The 20,840-nt window shown below is 41.4% G+C and overlaps 1 protein-coding gene across 8 annotated transcripts in view; it reads right to left on the reverse strand.

Annotated features, from left to right (window-relative positions):
• Nucleotides 1–20,840, reverse strand: part of NELL1 (neural EGFL like 1) — a 273,376-nt gene that overhangs the window by 40,651 nt on the left and 211,885 nt on the right. The gene's annotated exons all lie outside the window — the stretch shown is intronic.

Genomic DNA, 20,840 nt, shown 5'->3' on the forward strand with positions numbered 1-20,840 from the left:
CAAGCTCTCGTACATGAGTAGCAATGAGTGAGAAGAATCAGACAAGAGAGTGAACTTTAACAACAAACCTGGCCAGCACACAGGCAGTGTGGAAAAAGGTAAAGAAGAAATCCATCCCCCCTATTCCCACCTACATTTCTCAACTGCTAGAAGGCCACTTGGATTTTGGAGTGCAGCAATGCTGTAAAGGTGGAGTTAAGCATGAGTTTATGCCCATTCTCATCACCACTCCTATGAGGAACATTTGAGAGCTGAAGTTGCTCAGCCTAGAGAGGAAAAGCCTCCTGGAGATCTTGTTGTGGCTTTTCAATAATTGCAGGGGGCCTGTAAGAAAGATGAGCATAAGCCTGTTGTGATGGGACAAGGAGTAACAGTTGTAAACTAAAAAAGGGTCAATTTAGATTAGGTAAAGGGATAAAGTTTTCTGTGCTGAGGATGGCAAAATGCAGGAAGAGTTTCCCAGAGGTGGTGGATGCCCCAGCCCTGGAAACACTCAAGATCAGATGGGACAGGGCCCTGAGCAACCTGACCTAGTTGAAGGTCCCTGCTCATTGCAGGGGTTTGGACCAGATGGGCTTTAAAGACCTCTTCCAGCCCAAACCATCCCTTGGTTTCCCAGTGAAAGCACTCAGGCCACACTCTGCCTGCCAAGCAACCCTAGGCTGGTTGAAAAGGATGGTTTTTGAGAGGAGGTTTAGGAAACGCCTCTTGCTGCTTCTCTACTGTTATTTGTCTCTTCTAAGCACTGCCAGGAGAGGAATTCAAAATTCTTGCCCCTCCCTCCCATCTCAGAGAGGCCCCAGATGCCTCACTTGGCTCAGAATGCCTCTCCCCAGGGGAATGGTGGGGAGCACCAGCCCTGCTGTGGTTCCTGGCTGGGCTGAAGCAGAGCCCCAGCTCTGCTCGTGGCAGGGGAAAAGGAGGAGCGGTCCCAGCTCCCCAGAGCAGCCCCCAGAGCAGCACATCCACTGAGTGGCTCTCTGCAGAGAAACCAGCCAGACCTTGGGAGGTGGCACTTCCAGCTGGGCTGGCCTTACAAGAGACAGAGAGAAAATTCAGTGTACGACAAGCCTGAAGCACAACCAGCTACTGGGGCTGCTCCTATAAAAGAAGAAACACTGTTATGATCAAACCATCAACACTTCTGCTTACAACTTGGCAGCGGTTTGTGTACGAGCAGGTGATACCTTAAAAACCAATGTATTTTCTTCTTTTATTATGGAGGTAAAAAAGGTGGAAGTACATACTTTGGACTTTGGTATGAGTGAAAGAAAAAAGGGCTCTCAGGCAGAAATGGACCTGAAAACCAGAGGGTTTTAATAGAAGTGTCAGTCACAGTCTGTAATTGCTTCCACTCCAAATTATGACACAGGAGCTGACTGAGATTTTTAAAGCAACATATGCAGTAATACCAGGTGGCTAATCTGCAGATTACTAGGACCAAGAAAATGAATTCAGGAACTCGGGATATTGCCATCATTTATGCCTCCTGCTGTTCATGAAGTGAACTGAACATATTGCAAATGAGGCTCTTGCTTAGCCTTATTTTAATCACTTCTGAATTGGATACAGTTCTCTCTTCACCTTGTCCTTTTACAGTATTACCTAGTCTCCTAAAAATCATCATAAATCACCTGTGAAGGTTGTGCATGAGAGTGCTTTCAGAAGTCAGACTCATAAACCTTGTCAAAACACACTGCAGGGTGGTATTTTGAATTAGAATATAACCACTGCCTTTTAATCACAAGACATTTTTCTAAGAAACTGTTTTATGTGAAAGAACAGTGCTCACATATGAATTAATAGCTGATTTTCTATCATATCTCTCCATGTTGATTTTGTCAATAGAGCTACATTTTCCTTCAGCCTATGGCCGAATGGTCCTAAATGACAGTAAAAAAAGCCCTGATTTTCCCCAGACATCTCGCAAGAGCAAAGGAGTGGGAAGGTCAGCTTTCATGCATGTTTCCATGGGCAACCCACAAGTGGATGTAGGGAACCTTGTGGAGACACTGATTTTTACACAGCAGTAATGATAGCATTGCATTCTCCTGTAAAGAAGCAGCACTTCTGACCTTGCTCCTTTTTGACACCTAAAATGTGTCACATTGTTCAATGCAGGCAGTTTTGAAATACTCACAAAATCAGAACCGACACAATTTCTTGTAATTAAAGGAGTGAAAATATTGTGCAACATTCCAGGCCTCTGACCAGGTCAGAGCTGTGGAACATGAGCTTTGTGACCTGCCCAGGAAGCAGCTCTGCCCTTTCCCTGCTGCATGCTCAGGAATTTCTGTGCAGCTCACCAGAGACTGCCAGCCTGCCCACACCCTGAGCCTGAATGGCACTTTGAAACAGAAATGGGCTGAGCAGGGAAATACAACTGCACTTAGTCAGTGGCTGAGCATTCTGCACAGAGTGCACAAAATTCTGTTGAAATTCTGTAGAATTTTCAAGCTAAAAATACACAGATAGCATATAAAGAGTGACAAAATGTACTGCCAAATCCCTGCTATTATTAGCACACTTAATAGCCCTCCATTCAGCTGCAGTGCCTGTGTTGACCATGGTTTCCTAGGGAAGTATTTGTATTTCCCCAGCACAGGAGCAGGTGAGGTTTGAACCTGAGCTAAGCACCCACAGTGAGCAGCAGCTCTTACCCTTCCCTCAGATCTGTGGGCAGATGGAAACGAGGGACAGATGCAGAACTGCCCACCTCAGGGAAGGCAGCACATTCTTCACCATTCCTTCAGCTCTTCTGGTGCTCAGGTGCTTTGTTTAGGGCTTCACTCGACTCAAAAATCTCCCCCCCCAAAAAGAAAAAAGGTGTTTCATAGAAAAGGTTAAATCACCCTGTGTGCTCTGGGTGAGAGAGCTACCCATAAAAGAACTCCATTCATACCTGCCATGAACAAGAACAACAGTATTAACTGAAGAATAACATTTTAGCAGCCAAAATATTTAACTCAAGGAACTGGGAGAAATTATGTAATATTCAGAAGATTACATATGTCTTTTGATTAGCACAGCCAGTACTCCTGTTTCATATCCTGGACCAGAAAGACCAAATCAGCATAATCTTATAGCATACATTTAAAAACATGTAAGGCTTTTTTTTATAAAAAAGAAATGCAAGTTTTGGCTTTCCATAAATCTGAGATCATTCTCCTTCCTCAAAAAAAATGTATTTAACAATGATAGAGTAATGTGACATGGCAAAATACAGCCTTCTTTTCTTTGAAGGAATGGAATTCATCTGCAAAGGTTATCAACAAGGAAGTACTTCCTGAAACCCAGGACCTACAGATCAAATTGATATGGCCATTTTTCTTCTCTGTTACACTGTCTCAGACCAGATAAGGAAAAAACAGGAGAGAACAAAGGGCAGTCAGGGAAACACACAATAATCTTCAGCAGAGGATCAAAACAAGCTTTGAGAAAACTAACTCTGGGCTTCATTTTCTCATAAAAGAAATGCATTTGTTTCCCAGTGTGCTTGAGCAGCAGGAGATCTATGAGTGAACCAAAATAATGTGCACCTCAAGCCCCAAAGTGCCATTATTTATTTTAGTCACAGAGTGTAAGAAGCTGTCTTCACAAAGCAGCCTCTTCCCACCCTTCCCAATCAGACTACCTGCTGCATTTTAAGAACAGACACACAAACCCACACGGAGGATCACATCTAATTAGTTCTTGTTGAGTTGCATGTAGCATTCCCTGAGCATTATGTGGATTTGACACGCTCTAAGACTCTAGTTCAGCTGTCTGTTAAAGTTGAAAATATTTAAGGTCTCGCTCCCTTTTTTCCCTTTCCATACTGATCCTGTAAGATAAGACAAATGCCAAAGAAAACCACTGTTTAGCTACAGAGATTAACAACAACAGTCAAGGGCAGAGGAGGCAGGAAAGAGAATGAAAGAAACCTCTAATGCCCTGGCTTAGCCAGAATAAAGCACAAATAAAATCAAGCAAAAAGGGCAGTAAGAGCTATCATCACAAGGTTCTTCATGCAGTCCCAAGCAGGCTACACTACAGCTGAAAGCTGTCAATCAGAGTGCTTTAAAGCTGATTAGGAGCCTCCTTTTATCAGTCACACCCCAACCCATTCAATCTTTTCTCCTAAACCTGGAGAAAGCATCTGTTTTCTCTGCTCTCTGGGCAAATCCATCTTTCTGCACCAAGACAAGAGCCCACAGAAAAGGGAGCCACAATGAAGACCGTGTTGTTTTTTCCTTATCTTGTTCTTTCCTTATCAGCTCCAGGAAAAGCCATGGCCTGGCTCTAGCTCTACCAACAGCTTCCTTTCAATAAAGCCAACAATTTCAAACAACAGCTGAGAAATTCACAATTTCCAGCTGCTCAAACACCACTCTCACAGGGCAGCTGACTGCCATTGGACTTATGAGATGCACAATTTCCAGGTATGTCCATAAAATCCACCACAAAGTTTGCAGTACAAAGAAACAGGGATAGAGCTAAAGAGACCTCTGTTGACAAGCAAATTGCATAGTTTCATTTCAATTTTGGGACTGTTTTTCATCTATATTCACAGAGGAAAGTAGGAAGAGGTAAAAAAGAGCAATTGTACTTTATGCTTGTTTCAAAGGGTTTTGAACAACTCATTTTTGTTTGTTTGCCTGTTTTTGTGGATTGAAAGAAAAACAAGAAAAAAACCAGTATTTCAGAAGAGTAACTGCCATCATACTCATGGAGGTGCATGATCTTGTTTCAAAGAATTAGGACAGTGAGAACAGTTCCAAACTTACTGTTCTTATTCAGACTCCCAGCAGTGAAACCACTGACACATTCCATACAGTTTATTCCTCACAGCATCCTGTTATAAGTTAAGGACAGACAGTAACATCTGTCTCTCACACAATAAGAGGGGCTGGACAGCAGTAAGTGTTTTTGGAGAAGTATGTGCCACAGTTTTGATGTCAAGAAAATACTTGAGCATTCTCACGTGGGTATTCTGTAGGTGGAGGCTCTTTTGTTTAGATCTCTGTTATTTCTCACTCTCACATAAACCCCAGAACAGACTGTAACAGGCCTCAATGAACAGAAGGGGTGACATTAAACATGCCTGAAATTTGCTGCCCCCTCATTGTTACTCATCCACCTGTTCTATCAGAGGAACTGAACAACCAGAAAAGACTCTTCTCTACCAATATGGTGGAAAGAAGAGGTCACAAGAGTTTCCTTATGGAGAGAAGTAAAAAAATCTTCATATTTGAAACCCAAAAGTTTGCTCCAGCCTCTCTCTGCAGCCTGGTTATTTAAAATTCTTCCCCTTTTGAGCAGAGATTTATTCAAGAATTGCACTGAGCAATGCATGGGCAAGGACGGCTGGTTTCTGTCCTCAGTGCACAAAACGTGCCATGAAAGACGGCTCAGGTGACAAGAACCATGTGCAGGATGTCCACCTGCCACTTGTGCACATTATATCCACTCCTCACCATTTCCAGGGGTACACTGCTGTCAGAAACCTCACATCTACTCCAAACAGCAAAACAAAGGTCTCCAAAACACTGAAGAATAAGGAAAATGAATGCAAGCACCTGCCTGCACTCCTTGAAAAGAGAGATGTGAAACAAAGTATGTTTTTCTCTCATAAAAATACGCAGTCAAAAGAATACATCTATTTCTGTGAAAAATTATATTCTTTTCAGAAGCCTTGGAAGTCAATTATACATTGTATTTTAATATTACAAACAATATATAGTATTTGAAAGCATGACTAAGTAATAATAGACGTCAAGAGCAAATTACGTGGAGGAAGAAAATCTGCCAAAATAGCTTGAAGTCAAAGAAAAGGCTAATCAGAGGAAATTTATGCCTTTTAATTGTCAAATCTTGAACATTGCCTGCAGAACTATCTCCAGCACAAAGTGCTCTCCTGGTTTCTGTGCAAAAAGCAACATGGGCAGCGTAATGTGAGAGTGTAATAGGTCACACAAAGATGTACACACACAAGCTGCCTTTGCTTCTGACATCTTTTCCATGACATGAAATCCTTCATTATTGCTCTACTCCTGCTGCAAGCAGCTTTCAGCAATGAAGACACCAAACAGGGAGGGCAGCTGCAGGCTGGAGCTACGTGTATCTCTCAGAGGGAGCTGTGAGAATCACATTCAATAAAATAAATTGCATGACAGTGTAAACTAAATTTAACCCAGGTGAAATGAATAAAGCAGAAAAGGACTGAATTAAATGAAGATGACAGAGTGGAAATGTTTTCTATGAAGATATAGATCCATAATATATTCATAGCCAGAGGCATTAGGACAGTTTCATACCAGTGGATTTTTTTTTTGTTTTTAAAGCTCTCTGCTAAAACAAATAATCACATCTACTCCTTGATTTTTAGAGAAAATACTCTCATTTTAAATATTAATAAGTTGAGGTTTATATTGAACTTTAAATTACAGTAAGAAGTCCAACATAGGTGTTGTTTGTTTTTGAAAAATCTCAAATTATTTCCATGGTATTATTCACCTGATAATTGTTACAGCTGCAATGTGTTTACAACATGAAGCCAAATTTGCAGTACATAAATTTAAAAAACCTCACATCTAAATGCTGTGATGCTGTCAGAGAAAATTAACAATGAAATAAAGAGCTTGATCTATGAAGCATCACAAGAATAGAACTAGCTATGCTACATTATCTACCCATGACCCACATCCATTTAACCAGAGGCAAAAGGAAAAAAATTAAAAATTCAAGAGCATCTCAATTATTTTCACCATTTGGTTACTATTCCTTAAGCACGAGACCCCCTCCTCAGCTCCAAAGAAAAGGAATTTATGCAATCATCGAAAGGGATTTTATACTCTAATTATCCACATCTCTGTAAAATAATAAATCATGGAAAGAAGATAAAATATGGAACTGGAAACTGTTTTGCACCATATTAGGACACTGTCTTCTTGCAGAGCTGACTCTACTCCTTCAGAGGTGCAATTAGAGAAATAAAATTGTGGGGAAACGGCACAGGTCTGGTAAAAACCATGACACAAACACTGCACCCAGTGGTGCTGCCCCCTGCACCAAGAGTGACCAGACGCAAAATACGAGGAGTTCTCTTTTCCTCGCTCATTTTTACTTGATGCTGCAGCCCTTCCATCCTCTCCCACCTAGGCCACTCTAAATGTACACACGTGCACAAGACTGTGCCTACACAGATGAAAAAACAGAATTAGAATAATGAAAATTTGATTTTTCTTCCACTTCTTCACTGCTGTATAAGAATCCTTCCCCATGGGTGCTACTCAGAGTCACCTGCATAATTCTACAGATCTACAATACGTTGTTCCAGCACAGATATCCATTATTATAAAAAAATACATTGAAAATGTGTAACTATTTATGGCTGGTTTTTTGTTGCTTTTTCTTGCTTATCTCCATAGAACAAGTGAACACAAAAATCACAAATCGTGGCTTAGAATCAGTAATGTACAATTTAGACACAGACATCCTTGTTTTCTGAAAACAAGCAATGACCTACACCCCACAGTACACATATAATGCTATATTAGTCCTGAAAGCATATTTTAGCAGTATTTACAGTTACACTGAATTTAGATTAGATTATCTCACTTTCAAATTAATTTCTGGAAGTAACAGAATGCTCACAACAACACTGGGTATTTTTGAGAGGGAAGTAGAAGAAAATTAAATGAGAATTCATGAATACTGTGATTATCCGCCAACATTTACAAGCAATTTTGGCACTCCTTCCTTGGGTATTCTTAAAAGACATCACTTGAGGCACATTTAAGCTGTGGTGTACACATATTACATACCCAGAAAATATATAGGTGCAGCTAAAGAGGTGCATGTGATTTTCTTTCTATAAGTAGGAGGAACCATATACAGCCAAGTCAGCCCTTAATAACAGAGCAATCATTTCATCTTTAGAGCATAAACTCATCCTTTAAGGAGGTTTTACTTGGCTTTTAATAACCCAAAGGAATAAAATCTTCTGTCTGGCTGTTTTAACACAGCTGTGTCCTTGGAGATGACTTTGCCAAAATCTCTGGATCTTTACCCACAGAAAGGAACCCTGTGGGGACCCAGGACATTGCTCTGGCTGCCCTGGGTGATTCCAGACCCTGGCAGGGGCTCAGAGACCTTGGCACAGAGTCACAAACACCTGTGCCTTTGGTTTTAGCCCATGGAAACAATTACCAACCTTGTGTGAGGAGTTACAGGCCACAGGGGTTTGAGTAGAATGACAGTGAATTTGTCACAGGGTGAAAAAGTAGAATTTTGGGGATTTAGAATGGGGGTTCAAGAGGCAAGATGGAGCAATCTGGGCATGTCCTGTCCTCCTTCTCCTTCTTGTCCTCCATCTTCTGCTGTGATGGTGACACTTCTGGATTGGTTTAGAGCACAGACAGACTGTCTGACACAGGTGATGGGTATTGGAAAATTATTGTAAATAAAGCACAGGTAGTTCTTAGTATAAAAAGCCAACACCACCCCAAGGGCAGGGACTGTGCCACAGCCCAACCTGCTGGACAGACCTCAGCAGGTCAGAGAAGGAATGGGATAGATAAGAGAAAACAAACAACCTTGAAAAGCAGAACTGAGCAATCCTGACTTCTTCTTTGGTAGCAGGGCTGAGAACAAAAATCCCTTTGATACCTCAGGAGCCATTTCAGCCACACAAAACCCAAGAGAACCCAAGATTTGTGATGAGTTTATACCAGGTCTTGCCAGGTTCATCCCTTGCCTTACAATGCCTGTGCCTGGTGTCTTGGGGAACAGCTGCAGCAGATTTCCTAAAATAGCTGATTATTAAGGTCAGTAAACAACTACAATATCCCCTCTTTCTATATGACAAGTACTTTAACAGTTGTTTCCAACTAGGAAACAATCTCCATGGCCACAAATTACTATTGCCCATCATATTAGTGCTATTTTATACAGCACCACGAAAAAAGATCCTGTGGTAAATTAATAACATGACAATTAAGATAGATTGTTATTGTTGACCTGCTCAAAACTGGAATCCATTAGAGTTTGTTTGAATGACATAATTTTCAATGTATTTTTTCTTGCTTATTCTCCCTACACTGGATTATAAACAAAGTGTATCATCATATCAGATGCAATGCACTTTATAAAATACATTCTACAGCAACTCAATCAACCTTCAGGATTGTCAAGGGTTTTTTGGTTTTTCCCCTGCTTCTATGCTGGAAAAACAAACTAACAGCACGTACATTTAAAGACTGTATACTTTCCTACACAGCCTAGAGAGAAGATGCTCTGTGCTAAGCAAGTTCTGCTGCCTCACTTGTGGCAGCATTCCCAAAAGTACAAACATTCCCATCACATGCCAGTAAAATACACACACAGAGAAAGGCTGGAATGACACCCTCCATCCCAAAGTTTTGTTTCTGTGCTTACATGCCTCACATTTCTGCATGTGCATTATCTGGTATGTAAGACTGCCAACATTATAATCCCTTTGCTCTGTCCACCTCAAACATTCTATAACACTGTACACTACTACAAAGGTTTTTTCCTCAGAAGATTAAAATTCATCCAGCCAAAATCTTCAGAGTGACAAAAACAAGATATTCCTATCCTTCTATGTCTCATCAGGGTTTATTCATTCACTAGAACAATCTGGAACTTGAGGATTGAACAACAGCTTCATCCTGAGCCCAGAAATTTAGAATCATCTACTGCTCTGGGAAGGAGCCAGCTATAACTCCTATGTGTTTACTTTTTTTTTTTTTTAAATAGACAAACTACAACCTTATAATATAGCCCAATATTTATAAAGCTTTATAAACCTTGATGCTTACAATGTCAGATAAGTGACTCATATATTCTGAATCAAATGTTAATTTCAAAATGTTTTCTGAATACATATTGCCACTTAATGTTCTTTTTATTAATTGCACTTTTTGGATTAATTTTCCCTGGCTAGCATTACATTGAGCTGTATTTTACATCATTATCAGACAACTGAAACGTACCTGACTACTCATAGTGGGAGATAACTTTCTGTGGTAAAGACTGACAAAGCCTTTTATCACTCTGTCAGATAAATCAGGTTCTCACAAAATCCCTTTCCCCAAATTTAATAGGTCAAGGTTTTCAGCCTGTTTCAGTACAACTAACAGTATCAACGAAAAGCTTATGAAACCAGAAATCCTATAGGTCTTTACAGGCTGATAAAATATTTTTATATTTACCTTCTGCTTCTGATAGGTCAGTCCTTCACATTAGCTATCATTCTTAAAAACTATATTCAAAAGTAACACATTCTAATAGTGAAAGGAAAAACATTTAGGGAGTTACTCCCTGGTTTGGTTGGACAGTCAGTCCTTCACATTAGGTATCATTCTTAAAACCTGTATTCAAAGATAACACATTCTAATAGTGAAAGGGAAAACATTTAGAGTTATTCCCTGGTTTGGTTGGACCCTTTTCTTCATGACTCTAAAAAAGCCATTTTTCATTCAGTGGAAACCAGAAATTGGTTGTTGCACATACAGGCAGTTATTTTTAGCTTTGACTGACAAAATTCTTCCCTCATTTTACTTCTCAATTTGGCTTAGAAAAAATGTCTATGCCCTTTAAGTCTGGCACTTAATATACAGAAGTGTAAAGAGGAGTGGAACATGAAATCTAGAAATGTGAATATATTGTATATAAGTTTCTTTAACTAGACTGAATTTAGCATTCATGAAAAATCACATTAAATGCAATGAGGAGACATGCCTTCCATTTTTCCCCAAGTTAACAGAGTAGCGATGTCAACTATATCACATTTCTCGCTTTGGATGTTCCTTCTCCCTGGAAGAATTTCCTCCAAAGGAGCTATTTCAATTTCTTTTTACAGTGAATCAGTTCCTTGTTGCAGCCATACAGCAAATGGACTAAGTGACCGATTTAATTCTGTGGATTGCAGCAAGAAGATGTGATAATGGATTTAACACAGCAGTTAATTTATTTAACACACAGTGAGGAAACTTTTAGCACAACTAGGACAACCCTACAACTAATAACTAATAAAAAATGTGTCTTTTTATAGTGGCTGGACAAGGGAGTAGTGGACTACTTCCTTCTGTAATGCTGTATTTAATTCTTTTCCCATTTGCAAATTATACATATCATGGAGAGGATCTGAAAAAATCTCCCACAGTCAATTCAGTGAGACAGACATTAAATACAGAGAAATTCTGCTCAGTATTGATCAGATTCTGCATCCTCAGTGACCCACCAACATCCATCTACACATCCAACCTGCTTTCATCTTATTCAGTAATATATACACCTAATAAATATAACATTAGGTGTATATAATATATATCTCTGCTGAGAAAAGATAAGGGGAGAAGAGATTGGAAATAAAAAAAAAAATCAAATATCTCTTCCAAAAGAAACCTCTTGCTCAAGCCATCTCAAAAGGGGGCCTTAGGATCAGCCAGGCACTATCACACCATATCTGACTGCCCAAGCTGGAAATGACTCATGGCATCACTGAGGGACTCGCTGCTGCCATCAGCACACACACCTCAAACAGCATCAGCTGCGACCTCCACCAAAGCTGCAGATTTCTCTATAAAAGAACAAGATTTCAGATGGGAGAATGGAAGGAAACTTCTGAGGGATGAATAAAATCGTTACTTTCTCCACACAGTTAATGGAAAGAATTGAAAACTCTGTGTTGGATATTCCAAGGGTGAAAACCAAAACAATAAAAAGTGGGGGACAGAAAGGCTTTTCTAGAAAATTAAAGTCCCATCTCAAAAAGCAACTTCCACTCACTTTAGAATTCACAACCTGCCAGGGTTGTAACAGACAAGAACCAAAAGTCTCTTGAAATACAGAGATTTTTTTCCCCATTTTTAATTTATTTTGGACTGACTGATAGGCTTTCCAGAGCTCTGGCTGTCACAAGAGGGGGACAGGACAGCTGTCCTGGGAGAATGAGCATCAGGGAAAAGGCCCCTGTCTGCTCACACTACTGAAATGGGTGACCTGACTGGATGCCAGACATGCTCCAAAGCCTCTCCATCACCTCCCTTCTTAGCTGAATGGTGGAAAAATACAGCAAAAATTCATGGGTTGAAATAAGGACAGGAGAGGTCACTTACCAAATACTGTCATGGGCAAAACAGGCTAGAACTAGAGATATTAATTGAATTTATCAATAAAAAATTCAGAGCAGGATAGTGAGAAGTAAACCTTAAAAACACCTTCCCTCCTTTCTTCCCAGGCTCTACCTGCTCCCCCTCAGCACACAGGGAGATGGGGAATGGGAGCTATGCTCACACAATCACAGGTTTGCTCTGCTGCTGGGAGAAGCATCCTGCCCTGTTGCAGTGTGAGGTACCTCCCATGGGAGACAGTTCTGCATGAACTTCTCCAGTGTTTGTCACTCTTCCACGGTGTGAGTCCTTCCAGTACACCCTGCTCCAGCATGGGTCCCTCACAGGGTCACAAATCCTGCCAGGAAGAGCAGCATGGGCTCCCCTCTCCATGGGCTGCAGGTGGGTCTGTGCATCCCTGTGCCCTCCCTGCATGGCTGCAGGTGTGTCTGTGCATCCCTGTGCCCTGCATGGCTGCAGGTGTGTCTGTGCATCCCTGTGCCCTGCATGGCTGCAGGTGTGTCTGTGCATCCCTGTGCCCTGCATGGCTGCAGGTGGGTCTGTGCATCCCTGTGCCCTGCATGGACCGCAGGGTCACAGCTGCCTCACCAGGGGCTGCAGGGGAATCTCAGTTCCAGCACCTGCAGCAGCTCCTGCCCCTCCTTCCCCCTGCCCTGGGTGTCTGCAGGGCTGTTCCCCTCATGTTCTCAGCCTGCTCTTCTCTGGCTGCAATTACTTCTGCACAATACATTTCCTCTTTGTTAAATCTGCTATCAGAGGCATTACTCCCATCACTGGTTGGCCTGGCCTTGGCCAGCAGTAGCTCCATCCTGGAGCTGTCTGGTCTTGGCTCTGCTGGACATGGGAGAAGCTTCTGGCAGCTTCTCACCAAAGCCACCCTGCAGCCTTGACAACCACCAAAACCTCACCCCTCAAAGCCAACACAGCTGCTGGCCTCACTTTCTGCAGGGGCTGACACAGCTCACAGACATTCTTTAGCCAATCTATGGTAGTGAGAAAACAAGCAAACCAACCAACACCCCAGAAACCACTAAGGTCTCCTTCTAGGAAGCAGGCAGGCTGTTATACAGAAGCTGGGTGGCTGCAACACATGCGGGAGTGATGCATGGCATCCTGGTGAGAATGTGAGTGCCTCCTTGCTTTTCCCAGCTCCAAAAGCACCTCTGCCCACCAGCTGTACAACCAGAGGATGTGGTAGGGCTGCAAGAACCTGTAAAAACCTGGCTGAGCTGTGCTGCCCAGTTCAGAGACAGCTCTGCTTCCAAGACAGGGCAATGAGAACAGTGGAGGAGCTCACCCTCACACACCCAGACTCCACCTAAGAGTCATGCACACTTAAAACCACATAATCACCATCAAAAGCTGTAAGGATCCATAACCTCTCACAGAAACATGGCCATCTATGACATTTAGCCATGGGTGCCACTCCACGTTAGCCAGACAGCTATTTCAACTGAGTGACTTCTCTGACATTGCCAAAGAAGGCAGAATTCAATTACACAGGCTGAAATAGGATACAGGCTCAATTGGATCTTTGATGACCAGCAGTGTTTAGGGCTTTCATTCCACGTCTCATTCAAAAGATAAATGAGTACCATTCCAAAGATGAGATTGCCAACAAACAGAGAATGTCTCTTCAGAAAAAAATCAGCTAAGAAAGGTAATTTCACTCTTTCACACATAAACTTTACCATTCTGTTTGTCTCTGAAATGACTGATGTACTTAGTAGATACTACACGCTGAAAGAAATAATTCAGATGTTGCACATTTTAAGCAGTAGGAAACTCCAGCTATTGAACTGCCTGAATTGCTAAATCAGAAGTTCCTTTTTAAAAGCAAGAAAATGATTGATGTATTTAGGAAGAAGTCAATTTCTACAAATGTGAAGGACTGAAGCGATTTTTATCATAGCATTATAAAAAGTTTGAAAATAACTCTGACATACAGTTGCTGGAGGTTGAGCATGACTGTTATTTTAAAGTTGCTTCAATTATAATGGAACTAGCAAAGGAAATATTCAACCAGAACCATAACAGTTTCCTGTTATGCTTCATACCTACCCTACCTTAAGCACAGTATTATTTTAACATCTTGTATATTCTTTCCCTGGGGAATGAGGGCATGAAAAAAAGCCTAACAAAAGCAACAGGAATCTGCAGAGTGAGTTAGTGAGCACTGAACCTGGAATGGGCTTTAATGCCACACTGACTGATTAGCAAGCCTCTTTCAAACACAGCAGGTATTACTCCACTGATTTTACTCACTTATTTTTAATATGTTACCAGGTATGGTATGTTGGATTATCCAGAAAAAGTCCACTGTGAAGGGAAGGTTTTGGGTACGTTAAATACTTTCTGCAGAAAACTGACACATCACTAGCAAAGGAAGGATAGACTAGAAAAATGTTTCACTTGATACAAAAAAAGCCTGGGAGGGAAAAAAGAAAGTTTCTAAGGTTCCATATCAGCAAACCTTCCTATTTCATGTCGTCTCTGCACAGATATGAATACAATGCTAAGGATAAACTTGTTTTCTTGACTCCACACACTGCATGTAATTGAGCAGGTTCTGCCAAGAGTCCCCTCCTTTAGCTGTGGCCTCTTTGCTGCACTGTAGTATTGTACAATTCATGAGCTCTTCCTGGAGCAGACTGTTGAAAACCATGGGTGCTACTCTGCAAAAACAGATACTCTGACTGAAATTCAACAGAATTGTAGATGTTACAGCGGAGATGCCAGTACAGAGTAGATATCACTCCATACAGCACAGGTTTAACTCACATTTTCACTCTGATTCCTTAAAGCAAAATAATTGGATTAGTTATCCTCATTGTACATAAGCTACAATCTACATAAGTCACCTAAGAAAGTGATTTATCCCATTTTATTCACCTCCCAAGGATTACATGAGTGGGGACATGATCTCTTTCTCCAGATGTCTGCCCAATGCTTTTGTGGTGATTAATTCTGATCAACATAGGAAAAGCTCTCACCCAAAGACCTGCATATATAACAATAAACTACACAGGAAGGTAAAATATTCCATAAAAAACCCAACAAAGCACCACCAGCACAAACCACCACCCCAAACCCAGCTTAGTGTTTTTTCCTGGCTTGTAAAACCAAACTACAGCATATACATGTATAAGGCAGAGTAAACACTGCTGGGTTGTCTCCTCGTGTGAGGGTCAGCTGGGTGATGAACAGTGCTCTTGGGCTGGGAGACTGACACTGAGATAAAACAACTTTTTCTTCCACTGACAGTTACTTGTTGATTTGCAGACAGATGTCCCCTTGATCCTCAGAGACGGCCTTACTCAGATTTTTCTAGTAAATAGTCTTTGATCTATTCCCTGGTTTCTTTACAAATGACAGCTTTGTTTTTTGCATCACATTAAGATGTCACCCTTGCCATTTTGCAGTAAGCACCGCTGGGGCAAATGCAGCAAACAGCTTGGCAGCAAATGGAGCAGGACAACCTCAGCCACCTGGAACATCTGCCATGCCCAGGTCTGTCAGGAGTGGCACACCAACCACAGCCACTGTTCTCTGGAATAAGCTGAGCATCACTTGCTTTTCACCCCTCTTGTCTCACTCTATCCTGGTTCACCTTGAAATTAGGGGCTTTAGGAAGAATCGCATGCAAAGCCTTGTGCCCACAGCTGCACAGCTGCTTTGTTTCCCAAAATAAACCTCATTTCTTATTGCACAAAAGATCATAGATAGAGAAAGGCAGGGAGTTTTGACATTTAGCTTACTGTACTCATGGAAAAATCTCTTTCTCTGCTTTGCTTTGGTTTTTGTTTGCTCTTTTTTAAACCAGGCTCCTTGACTTTAATAGATACACACCTAAACATTAATCCAGTTTAAGAATCAAAGAAACTGCACATGTAAATACAATTCTCACATTTTTCTAACTGTCGTGTCCACAGGAATAGACTACAGGGGGTTTTACCCAAAGGACTGCAGAATACAATATATTCCAGAAGAAGTGATTTAAGAGACGAGAACATCAAGACATTCTGCAGCTTCTTAGACAACAACTGCACATACTGCCAAATATGATGGAAAAAATCAGATAAAGACCTCCTCGTTCCCATGATGTGACATCACATACTGAAGATGTAAGCACAGCAACACTTCATAACACACCTGTGAAATCAGTGAGGTGCTGAAGAATCCAAATATAACTATCACAACACAGCAAGTCTTGATTTAGTTACTTGCTTGCAATATAATTAATAGAATTCAAAGCACATTTCTCAGCCATGGTACATACTGAAATATTATCTCTCACCCCAATATTAGACAATTCTTTGCAGGCCCAGCTCAAAACAACGTGAAAAAATAACCCTAGTAATTATCACATCCTGAGACTCTGCTGCCATATTTTACCCTTGCTTCTGTTCACAATCAGCAGGTAATTCTTTGACATCTGTCTATCATTCTGTGTGATGTGAGAACATATTTTTCAGTGCTTTGCAAAGCCTAAACACACATGTACTGCTATCACAGATAACATCCACCTCCATGAGCTCCAGCACACACAAAGCCCTTCCACTGTCCCAGAAACATACTCCCATTTATTATGTACCACTTTAGACAGCAGCTGTCACAAGACAGGGGAGAAAAGCTATGGTGCACTTGTGTTTAATCTGTTTTGGAGTCAATGCTGTCCCATTGCCAAAAGCCCTCCTGCAACTCCTGGAAAAATACTGCACTTTCCTTTCCATGCCCCTACTTGGGAGCCCGCTGCTTCAAATCCTTCTGCAGTTTCCAGCTCATCACCCAAAATGATAATTTGTACAGACAGACACTGTAAACAAGTCCCAGCACTGGTCAGATCCCAGAATGTTCAGATGCATCTCTCAGACCCACACACAGGACTCCAGCACATGCAGGCAAGTGCAAGGAATGCCTGCAATTTCCAGGCATTCAATCATCTGTTTACTCCTGCCTTTGACACCACAGGTTGTCCTGTCTCTCCCATCCTCACCAGTGGTGACTACCATTCCACAAATACAGAACAACTGTGAGCCTGTCCACAAAACCAGCATTAAAACTCCACTGACCTGCCACCCATCCACAGACAGAAAAAAACTGCTCAATCAATTATCCAGAGTTTTTCTGTTGTAAAGGTTGCAAAAAGATGAGATGGATGCAAAACTGGGGCACTTGAGTTCATGCTGCCAGCAGTTCTCACAGAGTACATTTGCACTCCTCTCTGCACATTAAAATGTCTCTCAGGGGCTTTTAACAGGGATCCCTGCCAAGGATGCACCTGGGTTCAAGCCCACAGTGTTACACACAGTTACAGATGCCTATCTGCAGCTCAGCCACCATGCTGCAATCACACAGCAATGTCACTAAAAATTCCAACAGCAAAGGTTTCCCACACAAGTATCACAACTCTGTTAAATACGATCAAATGGTAATGATCACAGAGCTCACAGATTTCAGCCCTGGCAGAAGAACACAAAATGAACAAAAAAGAAGTGATTAGAAGATAAAATCAGATCCTAAATATTACAAAAATTCAGTTAGAAGCATCAAGCACATACTTGAAGAAATAGCATTATAAAGAATGGGTGGAGAAAGGAATTACTTGACAGTATCTGTGAATATCAATTTGCAGTTCACCTTCAAAAGGAAAGGTAGCCCTAAACTGTTATGATGATTTCTCACGTCAACCAAAGTGAATGGCAAGAGGTAATTCTTCTTAGCAGCATGCTGAATTATGTATCTGTACATAAGCCTTAAATGTGTATTTTAATTTCACCTCAGTAAATTTCTGGTATAAATCCTGCCCTTCTCAAATATCTCTGAATTTTTAATTAACTTAATATCATAATTTCAACCAGGCAGTCAGAAACTATGAGTAACATATGATTCATACTCAGAAGTAAACACACCTGCTTTTCAACAACATCTCTAATTACTGCCTCATTTTACCCTTTACATGGCATTGAAGCCAATTTGGGCCATACTGTTTTTAGCTGGAGATGAGTCCTTTCAGCTCACAAATAATGTATGAGATGTTGCTGTGTTGTCAGTTTGAAGGACATTTTCAAATGTACTGTGGCAAATTTAATACATGGCCAAAACACATCACTTTACTTCTGATACGCCTCACTTCACTACGAGCATCCACCAGCCAAGGCTTTGCCAAGAACATTTAGGCTTTGATTTGAATCATTGCTGCACCGCTTTGTTGTCTTAGGTCTGTGTCATAACTGAGGGAGTGGGACCATATACTGAATAAAACAAAGTGCTTATTTCTAATGTTAAAGATAACAGGAGGACAAACAGACATGGGGTTAGAATACTTAGTGTGCAAACCCAGGGCACACAGGGAATATTTCTGTGTCTGCTCTGGGTGCCCTGACCCCCAGGGCAGCACTGACTCTGACCCCCATTCATGGAGAAAGTTTACCAGACTTCAGGATAGACTGGAACCCACAAAAGTGGGAAATAGATTGTAGAGAGCAGTGTGGGTGTGTCACTGGGTGAGAAATTGAGGTTTTGGGGGTTTTAGGATGTTGTGGATGGCAGCAGGATGGAAGGCACAGGGTGTCAGCCCGGGTTTCTTCTTCATGCTGCTTCTTCCTCCTTCTCCATGGGTTTGGGTGGCATTTTGTAATTGGGCAGAAACGTCCCCATTGCAGCTCTTTGGGATCAGTTATTGGGTTAGAAGGGAAAATAATCCAGGTGTCAGTGCTTAATTGGATAGTTCAACCTTAAAAGCCCTTGTACCAAGAGATTGTTGGCCATTTTGTGCCTTCTAATGAAAAGCTGCAGAACTCACAGCAGTGAGACTGTTTCACTGATCAGAAATAATAAACACCTGAGTCTGAACATGAATTACTGTCTCAAGTGTCTTCAGTCCAGACCCAGAGAAACCCACAAGTGGAACCCCCACAACTCAGGTGTCCTTTGGGAGACGATGAGGAAAGCCTTTCCTGAACTGCCTCCTGCTCCTGAAAGCACCATGCCTGCTAGGGGTGATCAGTGAAGCAAAAGGAGCCCTGCTTCACAGGCAGCTCATCACCTCTCTGCTCTGAGCATTCAGTGTGGCCAGGACATGCCCCTTCAGAAGGCTGAAGCTGTTCTCACAGATCTGATGTGCACTTAGCCACTGAAATATGCACATGACACAAGATGTATCTGCTGAAGTTTTTAAACCCTCCAACACAACTAAAATGTGACAAATTCTCATACACCAAGCCCTGCTCATTCTCAAACCAGCCTGTATGTCAGATTTCTCAAAGTTAGCATCATTATCTTGATTTGTAGCATACTAGTAAACTCTATACATCTTCAAAGAAAAAAAATGAACTGCCTTCTGGTTCAAGTTGTATAGATTTTATTCACAGGAGCTATCGCCTTCTGACATCTACCTCTAAATTGCTTGATAGAATGAGAGTACCATACCTGCCATGCTTCCTTTGCCTGGTGTGCTAACTCATATTGTAGATCAAAACAATACAAAAGCCATGAAAAACACAGGAGTCAAAAATGGTTATGTCCTCCATTTATCAATTTTAAACCATCACTTCAACAGTTTAGAGAATCTGTGCTCTAGATGTGAAGGTCCCTTCACAGCTCTAAGAAAAAAGAATGTTCTGAGATCCCTGGGCAGAGGAATCTCAGGCAGAGGAGCTGAAATGTGGCCTGGGTGGGCAGGGCCCCTTTGGGCAGTGCTGGCAGTTCCATCCATCACACACACAGAGCACATCCCCAGCATCCTGCATCCCTCTGGGTGTGCTGGTGCCTCTGAGCAGCAGATGCTGAGGGAGGAATGAGCAAATCCCACATGGGTCAGCAGCAGGGCAGGCAGAGCTCTGAGGTGGCAATGCCCTGCATTTCTTCCCTGTGATACTGCCAGTGCTTACTGCTGGGTGGCAGGAGACGTGGGAGGGTTTTTCCTATTTAAAACAAGGCTACAGGCAAAAATAATTAAGTACTCAGGCTTATTGTAGATGAGATGAAAATGAAATTATTAATGTCCTAGTTCATCCTTAAATAATCATAAACAATGCTGACAACTAGAAACTATGTACACTGACGGACCATGTCCACAGAAGTATATAGCAGTTTTCAGAAGCTATTTGAAGCAGATCTATTGACAACTGGGCTTAAGTGACTTTAACAAACTCACAAATTACTGCACAATCTCTGGGTTACAAGTGGTTCCACTAATTCAACTGTGACAATTATTTTTCTGTTTTCATTTATTTCTTCCTTAAGAAATTCACCAATTATGATCTCCTCCACACCACAGTAACAATCCACTTCATATCCAAAAATAAATACATGGAATAAATACATAGTAACAAATGTGCAGTGCAAAAAAACTCCCATCCTTGAATTAGTTAAGTAATATATAACCTCAATAAATGCAAACTAAAATAAAATCCCAAATCTGCAAAATAAGAAAACAATAAGAGTCCTATATGGAGTTTGATAAGATCCCTTTCTCCTCATTTAAGGTAGACAAGGAACCAGCTCATTGTGCAACAAACTGAAAGGTGGAACTGTGAGGCTGTCAGAAGCAGATTTTGAAAAAGAAAAATCTGGGAACAGGCAAAATCTAATCATGACTAGTGAGATATCTTTGAATAGGCTGTGATTCTATAAAAACTGTGACATAGAAACAAATCAAATATTAATAATTCAATAACTTGAAGTGAAAAGCAATCATCT

This window comes from Zonotrichia albicollis, chromosome 6 (assembly GCF_047830755.1).
Source record: "Zonotrichia albicollis isolate bZonAlb1 chromosome 6, bZonAlb1.hap1, whole genome shotgun sequence".
NCBI classification, from domain to species: Eukaryota; Metazoa; Chordata; class Aves; order Passeriformes; family Passerellidae; genus Zonotrichia; species Zonotrichia albicollis.